Raw genomic sequence first — 16,723 nt, 5'->3', positions numbered from 1 at the left:
CCTTTATCTCTGAACCAACTCCCTGGCTTCTTCATTGCTCTATTCTATAATATTGTTATAGAATCAGCTGGTTCAGCAATTTATATTTGTTTTGGGTCTTTGAAGTCAGGCTGCCAGCCACTGGTGCATGGAGAACTAAGACAATTGGTGCTATTGTTTTTTTCCCTGTTTATTGAAAATAGATAAATAAATATTACTATACTAATTCAGGGCGTGGCATGGTATAGTGGTGCAGCCAGTGACGGATAAGTCGATGGATCGCTACATTCTCTATGGATAGCCGTCCGATGTGTGTCTGTAAGGATTAAGTTATCCGTCGGTCTTCCATAAATCTAGCCTGTTTCCAGGACTTAATATATTCACTACTGAATTTTCCCTCATCCCACTCATTGTTCCCATGATGTGAACGAATCGGCCATTCAAGTCTGGATATCAGGCAATAAATCTACAACACTTTAGAACAATGCATTTCAGTTGCTGATTCACTCTCTTCCTGTCTCTGTCTTGCTTTCGCTTGCTCTTTCTTCTGTATCTCTTTCTCTGCTCCCCCCTCTCTCTCTCTGTCTCTCTCTATCTCTCTCTCTCTCTCTCTCTCTCTCTCTCTCTCTCTCTCCCCCAATCTGTGCTGCCAGTCAGACGGACATAGGGACTGTCTGTGTCTCTTTCTGGGGACGGCAGGCATATAAGAGGAGCTTCCTCCCTGCACTCAGGGCAGAGCAGAGGGGACTAAACAGAGCATCTTTGTGTTCCATTCCACACACATAACAGCGGTCATATGACAACAAGGAGGTGGTGGAGGAGGGGGAGGGTGGATGAGGAGGAGGAGGACTTGCTAGGACTACCGCGGGGAGAGAGAGAGAGAGGTGTTGTGTAGTGGCAGAAGACAGTCAGTGAAAGTAAGTGTAAATGTGAGCGTGTGCACAGTATTCCTGTGTGTGTGTCTGTCTATGTGTGTGCGCGTGCGCGTGTGTGTGTGCGTGCGCGTGTGTGTGTCTGTCTGTCTGTCTGTGTGTGTATTCCGCTTGTAATGTCGTACGACTGTACATGCATGTCACCCCGGAATGGTTCCAACAGAATCCTCCCACCTGTCTCTGTCTCGAAAATCAAGCTACACGTAACCTGCGTTACGTGTGAAGGCGAGGGCAGAATTTAACTTTAACAGAACGCTTTCGGCAGACATTCTTGTCTGGAGTGACAAAGCGCAAGATGCGAGTAAATGGGATGAACGGCTATAAACATGACGACAGGCAGGGTGGTAAACGGTGTGTGCATGCGTGCGTGCATGCGTGTGCGTGCGTGTGTGCGTGCGTGTGTGCTAAATTGATATTGAGTTATCACTCGTCAACTTAACTTTTGCTTTTGGCGGCCCATGCAGCCGTCCAGCAGTGCCGCTCTCTTTTGTTGCAGTGAATATCAAAGTACTTACTAGTATAAGTAATAGCAGTACTTACTAGTATAAGTAATAGCAGTACTGTATATGTTATGTTGTAAAGAATATTATGGTGCAAGGAGAGTGACTGGGTTAGTGTTTAGTTATCCGTTCCATTTGCACACTTTCCGATTTGAAAGGGGGGGGGGGGGGTTTACTGAGTGCACGGCACAGTCCCACCTGTCAAAATAATTGATAGTCTCTTACGATATGAGATGTATACCAATTCTTTGTATGAGGGCACTTTTCATTTTAGTCCTATTCCACAGACAAATCCCATCCGTCACTCACATTGGATGGTACGGGTATCCATCTTTAAACAGTATAAAGATGTTACTCAAACTCATGTTATTGACAGGGTTTGCAATACTGAAGGCGACAATTTGAGTTTCACGTAATCCACCCCTTGATTAGTTAGTGTCTGTGGGATGTCGAAGAAATGTCTGTTACCCACAATTTCCTTCTGTTTCCTTCTGTTGAGATGTGTATCTTATCAGGCCATGACCCAAATGAGTATAATGTTGCTGACAGTGTTTGAGTATCGATAAGAATGCTTGTATGGTGAAAATGAAGTGAATTGAACAGCCAGAAAAATAATGATGACAGATATCAAAACTAAAGTGTGCTCCATGGAGCATGCATGGTCTCCGCCAGCCTGGGTTGTCTAATGTCTACCTATAGGGCTCAAACTTTTTGCAAGCCAGTCATAGTCAACTGGAATGGAATCTGAAAAATCTGAGTGATACATCTTGGTCACATGACTCTGGAGCTAGTCAACTTTATTGTCACATCACTGGTTTACAGGTGTAAAGAAGTGTGTGAAAATATTGTTTTGCGTCCATCCATCCATCCTTCCATCCATCTTCAACCACCATAAGGCAGAGGCACCATGAGGCAAATGTGAAAAACGTGGGGAATAGGTTCTTCCTTGCCATGCAAAGTTTCGCCAATCGGTCCAACAGTGCCAAAGATTTGTTGTTCACAGACACACTGGCACACGGACGGATGGAAGGATAGGGGAGAAAACGGTTTCCAGCTTTCGACCGTCCAGCCTGGTGGAGACAATAAAGAGCTGAAGAAATGGGCCAAAGCTGTGATTGGTAGCTGATACGTGCAAACACTCAACTGTTGCAGAAACAAACATCCTTGTTTAACTGACAACAACACAGACACACAGCCGACAAGCCGACAAGACGTGCAGAAAGACAGGCAGACAGGCAGGCAGGCAGGCAGGCAGGCAGACAGACAGACAGACAGACAGACAGACAGACATGGACTGAACCTTTAACCAGTAAGTAACCACTATACACATATATTTGTTTTTCTTCATAAATAGCTTATCTACAAGCACACGTTGCAACTTGTTGTGATCTTGTAGATCTGCTATTTTTCACATGCAAAAATAAGGCCACCAGGTTGAAAGTGGTTGAAAACGGTGACACATTGGCTGCAATATTCCCAATACTCGTCGTCCACAAAGTCAAATAATGGCCGATATATCGATCTTGCTGTATACTGTATGTGCATGCAAGAACGTGGCCGCACATCACACACACACACACACACACACACACACACACACACACACAAACAAACACACAAACGAGGGCACACATGAGTACAAATCACAAGTGGACCGCCAGATGAATCTAGGATGCATTTATGTGGCCGTTCACCACCCTGCCTGTCGTCATGTGTATAGCCGTATAGCCGACCCTCTCAAATCGACCACCTTGCACCATCTCATCCCTCCACATCAGACGGGATGCCCGTAGCTCTGCCCTATGCACAAGCGTGCCATTGTCATCGCATGGCCTTGTGACTCAGTGTGACCCGTTGCATTGGAGCAAGGGTAATGCAGCCATTGAGACGAGGAACACTAAACACAGGCGCTTTGCTTATCACAAAAAAAGCATGGAGCATACTCAGACCTCACCCCCACCAGGCTCTCTTTTGGACAAATGAAGGGAAAAAAAGAACACTGCCTATCGTTGTTTTCGATAATGAATGAGTGGTGTACCGAGCGACATGAACAGGCATCTATCTGACAGACTGCCAGTGACTTTCACATTCAGGGCCGACTATGATGAGAGGGTAATATGAAACGTTGAGCAAACAGTTGTGAGACCCATATTGCTATTTTGTATGATTCACGTTGCGCTAAAATTATTTTGACGCGAGACAGCAAATTGGGCCCAATTACTGTATTACATTGTGTTATAACATTGAATTCAGTCGGAACACTAAAAACTGATTTATAGTTTCTTGCTCACCGGTGTTGTGTGCCATGTAGACAGAGTGTCTATATACATGCTCACAACGCGTCACATTTTGACTTTGAGCTTGTAGATGTGATATTTTCGGACCGCGACACCATCATACAAAACGTAAAATAAGCAAGGGATAATGTATGACGTAGTTGTTTGAGAAATAATGACCGACAGGATGTTTAAACACCGAGACGAAGTCAAGGTGATTAATCATCTTATTACGCTACTTTACTTTACGTCTACTTTATCGATAAATTAATAAATGTACCCAAAAGTAACAACAAAATTAACTCATTCATCGCTTTTAAGAAGTGCCAAAAAGTCCCTAAGCGCCAGTCTCTATACATTTTTTTATTTAATTTAAAATTTCATTTTTTTGTTTAAAAAAAAAAAAAAAAAAAAAGATTTTTTTTTTTTTTTTTTTTGGTCCAATGTTATACCCGTCTGAAAAAGACGACAAAGACGTCGTTGGCGCTGTGGGAGTTGCTAAAAAAGAGGTCAATTAGGTCGTTGGCAGACATTGAGTTAAGGTATATTGAACTATATTCCATGCTTACGGTAATGAAAGTATTCCATATGTGTCGCGCTGGCCGTCTGCCCAGCTGCGGCACGTACAGTCGCCTTGGAAAAACAAGGAAGTGAGTGTGCTGATCAAATGTAATTTTTACATTTTGGGTTACTGCGTCATCTATTTCTCACTTCTCTTCTTTTCAAAAGCATTCCTGAGAGCAACGTTTAGATGTAAATGACATTGTGTGTTTGTTTACATGGCTGTCATGTCGGATACAGCATCAAATCCAAGCAGCGCAGCCAGGTGTTCTGTTGCTTTGATTAGACAACAGTCTGTTTATAGAGCGGAGCGGTCCTGACCAATCAGTGTCAAGCATTCAACCAAGCCGTGTAATAAGCATATAAGTAATCCGTACAGTTTTTTTGTTTATCATCGATATTCACGAGCTAAGGATCGAGAAGACTGCATTACGAGATCAGACAACTGTATACCTATAGCGGATTCCAGTGTTATCAACCCATATCAACCAGTAGGTTATTTATCAAGCCCATTTCATTGGAGCCAGTAGGCTCTACTGGAGTGGAGACGTTGTTGTTGTCAGCCATTGTGCGACGTGGCGTTGGTCGCGTTGTCCGACTATTACTAACCCTAACCCTAATTATACAACAGGTCGTTTTTGTGTGTGTGTGTGTGTGTGTGTGTGTGTGTGTGTGTGTGTGTGTGTGTGTGTGTCTGGAGCCACATCATTTCCTAGTTTTACACAGCTTTGGTTATGGTTATGGATTTAAACAGCTTTAAGACCTTGCTTTGATATTTCATGGAAACAATGAACGATTCATATCTCATTTTCATATCTAAAGTAGTGATTGCAAAATCTACATGTATGATAAAATGGACTATAATTGCGTTTCATGAAATGTACTTGTTTTCAGGAAAGGAATTATATTTTGTCCGAGAATTCAAAACATGTTAATGTTTTGCACAAAAATTCCCTCTGAGGTGAAACACATGAAAGAATCCCCTTAAATGATTCCAGGTCTTTCCACAAAGTGTAATTGTGAAATGGACTGTGTTTCAGGCCCAAGGCCCAAGACGGGAAATATGCGGGGAATTCTTTGACGCAACTCTGGCGGCTCTCGGCTCAACAGGGAGAGAAAGTCTGAAATGGCCATGGGTACAGTACATCCCAGGCGCTTTGATGATAAATTGCTTCAATCTGATGATTGAATGCAGGGTCTCTGATAGGCTACAACAGCTCTAATTTAATTTATCCCCAAAGAATCAAATGGGATGCAGGTGGTGCTTCACCTGATGTGGCAAGAACTGGATCCCTGGGTAATCCAGTGGGTATCCAGTACGTGTCAGCGGAGCTGATACGTCATTGTTGAAGTTTGATTTGCATTAAGGATCCCCATTATGCTGGTGCCACATAAGAGTAAACATACAAACAAATACAATTACAATTGTTAAAAAGTCATTATTCAACACACAGTAGTTTGGATAAAAGCAAATTGCAGAAATTACAAGTGAGAGCGGGGGAAAAAAGAAGAAAAAACACAAAACACTTTTACTTTGTGAAGTGAAGGTGTAACCCTATCTGCAGGGTTCATTTTGCTGGAGGGGATGGGGGGGGAACCCATTCCTCGTTTGAAACCCCCCACTCTGGTCATTCATTTTTTTTATGGCCGGTATAGGGAGTGTCATCCCTGCTTCTGCACTGAATTGAATACGGTCGTACATGCATTTCCATTTAAAAAATAGCTGGGCTTAAGTGGTTAAGAAAATGCCACCCACCCCCTCTGTAATTATTATTATTATTATTATTTTTACAAATCACAACCTGTTATCTGACAACCTCCCATGAGTCGTGTGGGAGAGAGATCCCAATCTCTGATGGACTCAGGCTATATCTATCGTGTCCTCACTGAGACAGTATATATATATATATATATATATATATATATATATATATATATATATATATGTGGTAAACTATTATAGTGTATAAGGATATAGTAGTGTAACTGTTTGATAACATAAGAGGCTCACTACTTCTCATTTTGTGGCTCTATTTTCGTAGCAATCCTCAAGGACAAAGAGCGACATTCAAAGGAGGCATTTTGAATTGGGAATTGTGAGGAGCCAGGTGATAGAAAAGTGACGTAAGTGGCGTCTCTCAGCACGGCGCAAAAATATCTTGCATAATGCAATGCCAAGCACCGACTGCTGAAGGCCGCTCAGACTGCGACCTACATCTTGTGTGTTTCTGACGTAGGATGGGGTGAGCTCACAGCAATGACTCACTACATAATATGCAAACGGGCCTAAAGCCTCATTTATGCTTCGTCTCACGACATTGTCGCTTTTGCCGAAGATAACTGATTTACAAGTGAAGAACGAGATGTTGTTTCTCGCATTCATTAGGCCTTAATCTAGGTGGGAACACTTGATTTACATTGATTCCTCTCAATAAGGCACAGTGACATTTACCAATTCCTTTTCGTTCTTGCATAATTATACGCAACAATAACGAGCCACGCGCAGATCAATCTTCTGGCTGTAACCATTGCTGGAGATTGACACTGATGCTGGATGCTATAGAAGACCATTACAGAAGATGCGTTGTGAGCTTGAAGAAAGACCAGCTATTATAGATGTGATCATTACGCTATTCATACAACAGTATGAACAGTAAGTATGCATAAATGGTTAAGTTACATGTGGGTTTATTGATTGAAGTAGATAGAAAAGACAAGTGGCTTGAGTCACAAAATCTAAAGCTGAAGTGAGAGTGAAGTGAAAGATAAGGAAAACTGTCAAGAAGAAAAAAGAATATGGATGCACATAGTTCCATGAAATGTTGGACGGGAACCCCTTTTGGTGTTAGCATTATATTATGCTTTAGCTATTGAAAAATAGCAGATCTACAAGCTCATAGCGCGCCACCGAGTGGCGCACTACGAGCTTGTAGGTCTGCTATTTTTTTTAATCGAAGAACGACTGACATAGAAACATAGCTTTTTCAGAAAACTGTCAGGATGCAGAAGACATTTTTAGAATCTGATCTCAGGTCAAAATGGGTTAAAATAAATATTAAAAAAATTGATGATCTACAAGCTCCACACGCATCGTAATGCAACACAACGTGAGCCTTATACTTTGCTCTTTTCTGCAAAACAATTTGGAAAGGAACAAAGGATGTGACCTCTGGGGTACCCAAATCAACCAAGAGTATGGTTTCAGAGGTCAAAGAAACGAATTACACTAATAATGCATTATTCAGTTAAGATGCTTGTCATGTATTACTGTAGCCTTCAGAACTGTAAATAAAGGAAACGCCTATTAGCAGTAAAAATACACTTTAGATTAGAGTGTACACTTATTCTTACTGAGCATACTCCCAACCAACCATAGACTAGAGAGCATTTAGCTCATTTGCACATAAAGTAGCCATGTAAAGATGTAATCTTATTATGGTGGAAGGTTCTGGAACAGTCTTAGACCTGCAATCAGCTCCATTCATATTTTTGACAGTAATAGGTTTAAAATCAAATGGGCTTAATGTCATATCTTGTCATATCATACAATATAGCCAAGATTTACAATAGCTATGAGGTTAAAGTGCATGTTATCATATTACATTCTCAATTTGTATTTAAATTCCTTTGTTGGCTTTAATTAAGCTAAAACCACATTCAGTTTTGCATTGGTCTTTTCAAGGCACCAAAATTATTTGCACTGGTTGCAATTATTTGCGAGATCTATCCAGTTCTAATATTTAGTCATACATGTAATGACATATAGATGGCATTACTAGTTCTGTCATCATGTCTAGTTGAAAGTCTATAAACCTGTCTAGGTCCTCAATATCTTAACAGGGGCTTCTTCCATTTTATGTAAATTAATAAAGCTGTTTAAAACTTTAAGGTGCCATATGTTTGAGTATATAAGAACAAATTAATATTCATATAAATACAGCAATAACAGTGAGGCTTACCCTAAAGATTGATTAATGAGTGACACAGCAGTGTTGTTTCACTGTCCAAATATTTATAAAACTGTAAAATTGTTAGTTCAGAGTTGAGTGATAAGTCAAGTTTCCGTAATGCCATAGCACTTTGGCAAGGACCTGTGGAGTGATTGCCAGCTGGAGGATGGCACAAGACAAAAGTCACATCACAAATTACACTTTTTCTTCTCTAGCAATACAGTTTGTGTTAGGATTAGGAGCATAAATATGTTGCTTACAAAATAAATTAGTCAAAACTCTACTAACTGCTTGGAATTAAATTTGTAGCATGGCAACATTAGACTTACGTTCCATTTTATTCTGAACTTCGGAAGCATTTGGGGACTTTTAGGCCTCCAGTGTTTACAAAAGCATAATTAGATAGAGAGGTCTTGTCAGGACAAGTGAGAGTAAATTTCAAGCCTGCCAGTCAGTTTTATACTTGCAGTTAAGGAAAATGGCCAACAACATATTCCCTTCTTTTAGGCTACATTCTCTTGTCTTACATCCCCCTTCCTTGCTAGCGTTTACTGTAACAATCCAGTAGTTAAATGTGAGAATGAGCTTTCATGGGCAGTTAAATAGCTGATTTGAATCATGCGTCACCCCATTACACATCATCATATAATGTGTCCCATAGTCCTTGGTTAGTACCACAAAAATTGAAACCTCGTGTCTTCAATGCCGTTTCTTTCTTTTTATCTTTAAAAGAGAACATTCCAGTATCTATTGTATCACATGAAAAGTAATATTTGTCTTTTTTTTTATTTAAGACCTGTCCTTTTCCTGTCATCCATGTACACTGTGACTTGTAGTTACTCGTCCCATCTGCACCCAAATATAGTGTACTGTACATTACAGTACTTTCATATAGAAATGTCATTGTTGTCATTTTCTTCAGACCGAGTACGAGTACAATTACTTAAATTTTAGTACCCGCCGATAACGAGTGACGATATGAGTACTTTATTTTTTGTTGCGTAATGACTTATTTGACCCCCTTTTTCTCATAGATGCAGAACTACACTTGTCAGTTGTCATTTATTCTTGTAGATCGGCTGTTTTTGGTGATTTGCTGCAGTGTTGGGTTATACTTGCTCCCGTTGCATTCGTTCAGCCTATAGTGTCAATTGGATTTTTGGTACTCGGGTCAAAGTATCGGGGCCGGTTCAGAGTACCGAGTATGAGTACTTGAGGGTGATATCGGCCTGAGTACCCGATAACGGTATCGGTATCGGAACAACTTTAGTTGCTACAATGTCACATCTCTAAAATAGAATATTTCACCTTTTGTTTTACAGAAAGTGTGCAGTTGGAAAACCCTTGCTATTGCCGCTGACATTTTGAGTTTCAAGGGCCAACAGTGTAAGTATAATTTACTTAATAATTATATTATTTTCTGTTGTTTTCAGTTTTTAAGGAATTTTAGATTTTTTTATATCACTTTGGAAATAACAAGGATATTATGTTACACAGGACTAGCGTCAAAGCTTAATCATGCGGAACACACATTAACAGGCCAAATCCATAAATGCACTCTAAAATGGAACATTTAAAGATGGCCGTGAGTTTTGTATTTTGTCCATGTGTTTATGAGGTGACAGTACTTCATTAGACCCCTTGGTGTGGTTGTTATGTGCAATTATGTCTTCCCTTTGTATTTAGTGTTTCTTCCTAGAGGCTGAAACCTTGACCGGCAAACGTGCCAATGAAAAAAAAACAGCCATATAGTGACATCATACTATCATCCCCTCCCCTAACCCCTCCCCCTTTATTGCGAACGCAATGAGCACTTACTATGAGACCTAGCAGATCATGTCTGTCTGTGTGTCTGTCTGTCTGTCTGTCTGTCTGTGTGTCTGTTAGGGCTGTCAGAACGAATTTCATAATATGAAAGAAATTCGAATATTAATTTTTTTTTATATATTCGAAAGCTAAAATTGCCATTCGAATGGAGCTTTTATCATTTATTAATTCTATTTAATATTTTTATTTTGTTTTATGTTATTTTATCCGCTCACTAAATGTATTGAGTAACGAATCTACCGCTGTGAAATCTCCCATCTGCACGCACACACGCGCGCCTCGTCACCTCCTCCCTCCTCTGCACGCATGCACATTGCACACACGCACAGTCGCACAGCGCGCTGCAACTAAGAAGAATCACTCACATGTTGTATTAGTACCGTCGAGTCTGTCGCAAATTGTGGACAGTTTGAAAATGCGGGTCCTACGTGCATTAAACCATTAACGTTGGTCCGGCTGGTTTCATTTTGTCCTACGCGATTACGTGAATCAGCATGGCTGCGCCTGCAGTAGGCTATTACCAAAACAAACACATGGTAGCCTACTTTTGTGTCGCACATGGAAAGCAACTGAAAACGACCATGGATATATTAAAGACAGTTCCCCTGTGCTGCTGTGCACAGCGGAGATAATGCAAAACTCCAGGTACGAACCAAAACACTGACTGTCTGAAGCTGATCATCCACGACTAACTATCTCCAGACTAGTCCTGCAGTCGCGCAATGAAGGAAAGACAATCTCGCCTCTCACTATAGTCCACTACAATGCCATTCTAGCCTTAAAACCTACATTTGTGTGTTATTCAACAATTACTTTAGCGCAAAATATAGGCTTCTCTATATATCTTCATTGCTATTTACTAATGATGGCCTGTTCATCGTGACAGCATTCTGTTTAAAAAGAAAAAAGAAAATGTCCTGTTCATGATTCCTGACTAGCCTACTCACTACTCAGACTATACTGTATCAGAAGTATACAACGTTCCCTGTAAAATGCATTTGCACTATAGACAGACAACAATCTTACCGTGCTAAGTGCACTGTGCTCAATAAAACAACAGTTTAAACGCTATTTTGTGCCGAAAACCATTATTACATGGGCTGAAACTAAAGTACTGCTTTGTCGTTTGGAAGGGGGGCCCCTCTAGTGGACAGAACGTGCATCGTCAATCTGTGTATTATTATAGGCTAAATATGAGCTAAAATAAACAATGTAAATATTCGAATATTTTCGAAAATTACAAATAATGAAGCAATGAAATTCGAATTGGATTATAGAGGTGAACTGACAGCCCTAGTGTCTGTCCCGCTATCCAAATATGGAGTGTGTTGCATCAGCAATCACTCAGCTCCATATATGGGCACAAAAGGAGCCAGGTCCACTCAGCTCCATATATGGGCACAAAAGGGGCCAGGTCCACATATACAGTAACAGCGGGACAGACACACAGACAGACAGACAGACAGACAGACATGATCTACAGGGTCTCAGCTGCGTTCGCTTCCCGCGTTTGCGCGTCTTACTGGTTATCATACCCATATATGGAGCTGAGTGTACCTGGCCCCTTTTGTGCCCATATATGGAGCTGAGTGATTGCTGATGCAACACACTCCATATTTGGATAGCGGGACAGACACACGGACAGACAGACATGATCTGCTAGGTCTCATAGTAAGTGCTCACTGCATTCGCAACAACAACAGCTGTGGGTGCGGCTTCAGTTCAGGTCCATCACCACCCACCAGGCAAACCAGGCATACTTAATGAACTGGTGGGCGTGTCCACATTAAAACGACAATTAAACAAATACTGTACACTTTTTTGAAAAAAAAGATCTTTCTTCTCATAATAATAATTTCCGGGTGGAAAATAATCATGGCACTGCATTTTAAATATTACGGTAATAATTAACATAATGACACTTACGTATGAACCCAGAAAATGTAACCACATCCCTGGAACATCAGCATAATTATGTAGTACCATATCAGATTGCAGATAGTGAGTAAGTTGTTACCGTTGCATCATGAAAGGTGCTGGATTCTAACCTAACTGTCTGGAACCATAAATATATCATTGGTGTCAGGCAGAAACCTCTTATTTCCACATTATTTTTTAAATGTTTTTCCTAAATTAATACCATACTACTTCATCAGACTAGTACAGTGTCACAGTGTCACAGTAGCAACAATAGGGGCGCCCGCTGGCCAAGTGGTCCAGGCGCATGCCACATATAGGCTTTGGGCTGACAGCATGTCGCGTGTTCGAGTCCCGTTCATGACGACCTTTGCTGCACGTCTCTCCCCCTCTCTCTCTCTCACTCTTTCCTGTCTATAACTATCAATAAAGGCCGAAAAATCCCCACTATGAAGCATAAATCAGGCTTTAGATGGAGGAGCAGGTACTCAGGCACCAGGGAGTAGTTAGTTGCCCCAGGCTGTAAAGATTAAATAAAATAAACAAGAGAGTGTGCCCTAACATCAGTCCTTTATTCAATCTACAGGTCCTAAAAATCCCATTTGCCTTGTGACGGGCACCGCACTTTGAGTCTCTGTGGGGTTTGGTTATAATATTTGTTTTAGCATATTTGAGTCTAGCATTACACTGCAATATGAGCTTTACCATGAGCATACTTTCTTTTCCTGTCTCGTGCTTGTTGTGTGCAGCTTACCACTCTACTAAAGTATATTTTGTAGGGGATGACATAAACACTGCTGTCCATAATGTCTGTCTGTCTGTCTGTCTGTCCCGGGCTAATGTAGCAATCAGCACCGATTAGCACTGTAATTCTTGTGCACGCTGTGTAGACCAAGGAAGTAAATCCCTACATGCATATTGTATAGGCGGGTTTTGGCGTCACGGATCACTCTCAATTCATTCATTCATTCACTCACTGTAAGCATGAAAATATTACCACTATAAGACGTGATCTCGCCCCAGGTCTGGGAATGCCCATATATGGACTTTTTTTTTTTAATTGACGTTTTCGGGCCGGTTAGGGCATACAATGTGTGATAAGGCCAGGTGGGGCCTTGGCCAGCCCAGTTAGGGCCCAGGTAGGGCCCAGGTAGGGCCGGGCCTTAATTTCCGGGCTTGTTAAGAACTCAAATGGGCTGGGCGCGGCTGCGCTAATAACGGGCCCGTCTAGAGTTTGATTGGACATGAGTCAAAAGGGAGACACGGAAGAGGAAGGACGGGTGGAGAAGGATCAACATATGAAATGTCAGAACAGGTCAGCTCCATATATGGAGATCTAAGGGTTTGAGGTCAGAGGTCAGATGTAGAGTTTCTGGCCGGCTCCATATATGCAGATCTAGGTGATGATCCCGTCATCTCCATGTATGTATGGCTATCCAGGGTTTGATGAGGTCAGTGTCATGATCTTCATATATGGAGACGGCCATATATGGAGCGTGTCACGAGGAGTGACAGACCGACGGCCATATATGGTGGCGTGACGGACGGGCTGACAGGTTTTTCAGGCTTTCATAGTAATCTGCAACCTTTATACGGTCGCAATAATACATTAAATAATCTGCAAAACAGCTATTACAAGAAACAGAACCCTCAGGTGGATGCAGGGGCGGTGGTGGCCCGGAAGCACAAAGACTTCACAGAGCTAAGCGGAAAGTAGAAGGGCAAGGAGAAGCAAGATGGCAAAGTAGCGGCAGGGGAAAAAAACTATAAAGCATGGAGGTTTAAATATCCCACCACAATAAGATGTGTGCAGGTGTGATTGATCAACTGTTCAGGAGTTAGCGCTGCCGAGTTGTCTCCTGAATTATAGCCCAGCAGGCTTCGCATCATTTAAGGTTTCACAACTGGAGTTTTCTTTTTCCACACAATCATTTTTCCATCTGCTATACCAACACGTCTCAATGCCATGAGATCACGCTGCAGTGCAGATAAGGCCATGCATGCTGCTTCTATATAATGGAAGAAAGGAGTTGATTGATCTATTGCAGTGAAGCTCAATGTGTTCACTTCACTATAATCAAGGAACAGATTATAATAGCCTAATTAACTATAAATTCCTTAAATTGAATCTTCAATCGTTTCACTTAATTGTCTGGTGCATGCATGGCTTGGGCCTTCATGCAGTGCTCATGCAATGGGAATGCAAGCAGAGAGAGAGAGAGAGAGAGAGAGAGAGAGAGAGAATAACGTTTGTCTTGTAAAGTGTAATTGTCCTGTCACAGTCCTATCATTTCTAAATTGTTATTTTCCTGTTGTATGTCACACCTCAACTGGAACCATGCAGTTCTAGCATGTCCTACAATGTATTGCCATTATGTAGGAGTTTGGAGAAATAATGATGCTATAGGCAGGAGAATATTATAACTAGCCTCCTTATCTCATGCAGAATATCTGCAACACAGCCTTTCAACATGCTCTGACAACATGTTAACTTAGACCAAGCCCAACAGTGTAAACACCGCCAAACCCATATCATTTTATTTGTATGTTTTTCTCACCGTTACATACAGTAAGGTTGTAACTGTACAGTACAGGTGCACTCATGATTTATTTTAATTTTATTGCAGATTTAAAAATCTCTTTTACCCCCTCTAAACCAAATCTCTTCGCTGGAAAGATTTGTTTCACAAGCTCATAACGTGTTGCGTTGTGAATGATGCATTGTAAGCTTGTAGGTCTGCAATTTCTTCTAGCAAATGTTCCTCCCAGAAAAGGGATGCAAGGCTTCGAGTGATTAATAGCCCTTATAGGCAACAGCTACACAATAGTCTCATATACTTATTTCCACTGCGATCCTCGTTTTACTAGGCATTGTTCGGTCATTGTTCGGTTATATCCATTCTTTGTTTAACTACATTTCAACAGAAGATGCTCAGAATCAGGACCAGGGTTCATTTTCTTTTATAAATTAAACATTGAATAACTATGGTCATGGTAATGCCAGCAATAAAGTTTGACACCCGTCCAGGGAGCGTAGGGAGACCTCCGCTGGAATTAAGTAACATCGTCTCAGTTCATTTAACTGATTAATATCTCAAATATGTGTTTATTTAGCAAATGAAATATTCCATGCACTAATTGATGCAAGAACTGCTGAACTGTTGACCAACATCGATGCTAGTCTGTTTTCCACAGATTTTTTTTAAACCTGAACAAACTGTGAAAGACATCTATTGATTATCACCTCACACCTTTAGTAACCTAATTTTTCCAAGCAGCCATGTGGAAGCCAGTCAATGCAGGGCACGGCCTCCCAAAATCCAATCACTGCCTGCACCATAGACTAACTAACACACAAATGGCATATTAGACCTGAGGCCGATTTCATTTTTTTCTGAAAAACCCTATGTTTCTATGTCAGTGGTGCTCAACCACTGGTCCAGGACCCCCAGATTTATCTGAATTTGGCCGCAGACCCCCCCCCCCCCCATCTGAAAATATGTAGTAACAAAAGTCTATTTCCCCCAGTTTAGTGTTTACTTTGGGGACCTTTAGTGTGAGCCAGTCACTGGAGTGTAAACTACTGTATATGGTACAGGATTCCAATCCAGCACAGAATATGTAATACACACAATGGTAAAGTCCCATCGAAATAAACAGTGTTTGTTTCGCCTGTTGGCCAAGGAAGGCCAACCCACTCTATCATACAAGATGCAGTGATGAGTCCTATAATGTTCACCAGATACAAATCGATACAAACTGATTCAATAACTCTTTTCCTATGCCATTGGGAAGCTAGTTTCAGAACAGAACAGGAACAGAGCTAGTTCTGTTCCTGTAAAAAAAGAAAAGAGAAAAAAATGAGGTAGTAATGTGTAAGTTATTATAATAAATGTCCCCGGCCCTAGAAAATAGCATGAATTTTGTTTCGTCTGCATTAAGTATACAGAGTATTCCGCTACTCGTCACATGACAAAGTAAGCTTAAGTGGTTAAAAGCATAAGCAATATGCACACTGTGTAAATAATCCTAAGGCAAACTTCAGTCTAAAAGTAGGGAGAGCTAGTGTATGTGTGTGTGTGTGTGTGTGTGTGTGTGTGTGTGTGTGTGTGTGTGTGTGTGTGCGTGTGTGTGAGTGTGAGAGAGGAGGGGGGGGGGGGGGCTCAGCTGGAAGTAGCTGTGATTGTTGGAATGTGGCCTAGAGGGAGAGCGAGTTGGTGTGTGTGTGTGTGTGTGTGTGTGTGTGTGCAACCCATGCACGCGCATATGCATGCACTGTATATGATTAGATTGCTGGGTGGTGGGGGTCTGCATATTGTGAAAAGTGCTCTATTTGCTGGCATGCCCCTTTACATAACACCAACATTCATCAATAAGACAGAGATGCAGATGCCATTGTGCTTTTTGTCAGTAGGCTACTTATATAAGCATCTATTTATTGCACAAAGCTAGGCCTGTTGTATGGTGGTGGTGGTAGAGAGGGATACATGGTGTCAAACCACAGTAGGTACAGTAGGTCTGGTCTAACCCATGGCACGAACAGTAAAGATCATCAGTGTTTATTCATCTCAGTACAAGAGTTAAAGGGACTTTTTGCAAAAAAATATATGTTAATGACGTTTAGAAGATTTAGAACACTTTCCTGGGGGGTCTTTATGTGTGTAGTATGTGGTTTTAGATATTTTTGATTTTAGCAGTGAGCCCAGTGTATCTGATGTCATCGACACTGGGCTCACTTCCTTCCTGGACTACAATTTGATGTCACGAGCCGCGGTGAAGAG

The 16,723-nt window shown here is 41.3% G+C and overlaps 1 protein-coding gene and 1 long non-coding RNA gene across 2 annotated transcripts in view; one reads left to right on the top strand and one right to left on the bottom strand.

Moving 5' to 3' along the window:
• LOC308310198 overlaps window positions 1-7,198 on the bottom strand; it is a 200,911-nt gene extending 193,713 nt beyond the window's left edge. The window contains exon 1 of the long non-coding RNA XR_013963473.1: window positions 7,169-7,198. This is a non-coding gene — a long non-coding RNA (uncharacterized lncRNA). The remainder of the gene's footprint in view (window positions 1-7,168) is intronic.
• gnaz (guanine nucleotide binding protein (G protein), alpha z polypeptide) overlaps window positions 1-16,723 on the top strand; it is a gene marked incomplete at its 3' end in the record, with an annotated part of 42,448 nt that overhangs the window by 6,175 nt on the left and 19,550 nt on the right. The window contains exon 2 of the mRNA XM_080756379.1: window positions 9,521-9,584. The remainder of the gene's footprint in view (window positions 1-9,520; window positions 9,585-16,723) is intronic.

Source organism: Protomyctophum bolini, assembly GCF_963924005.1.
Source record: "Protomyctophum bolini genome assembly, chromosome: 22".
NCBI classification, from domain to species: Eukaryota; Metazoa; Chordata; class Actinopteri; order Myctophiformes; family Myctophidae; genus Protomyctophum; species Protomyctophum bolini.
Note: the sequence above shows the minus strand (reverse complement) of the source record. Positions and strands in the feature narration are given on the sequence as shown.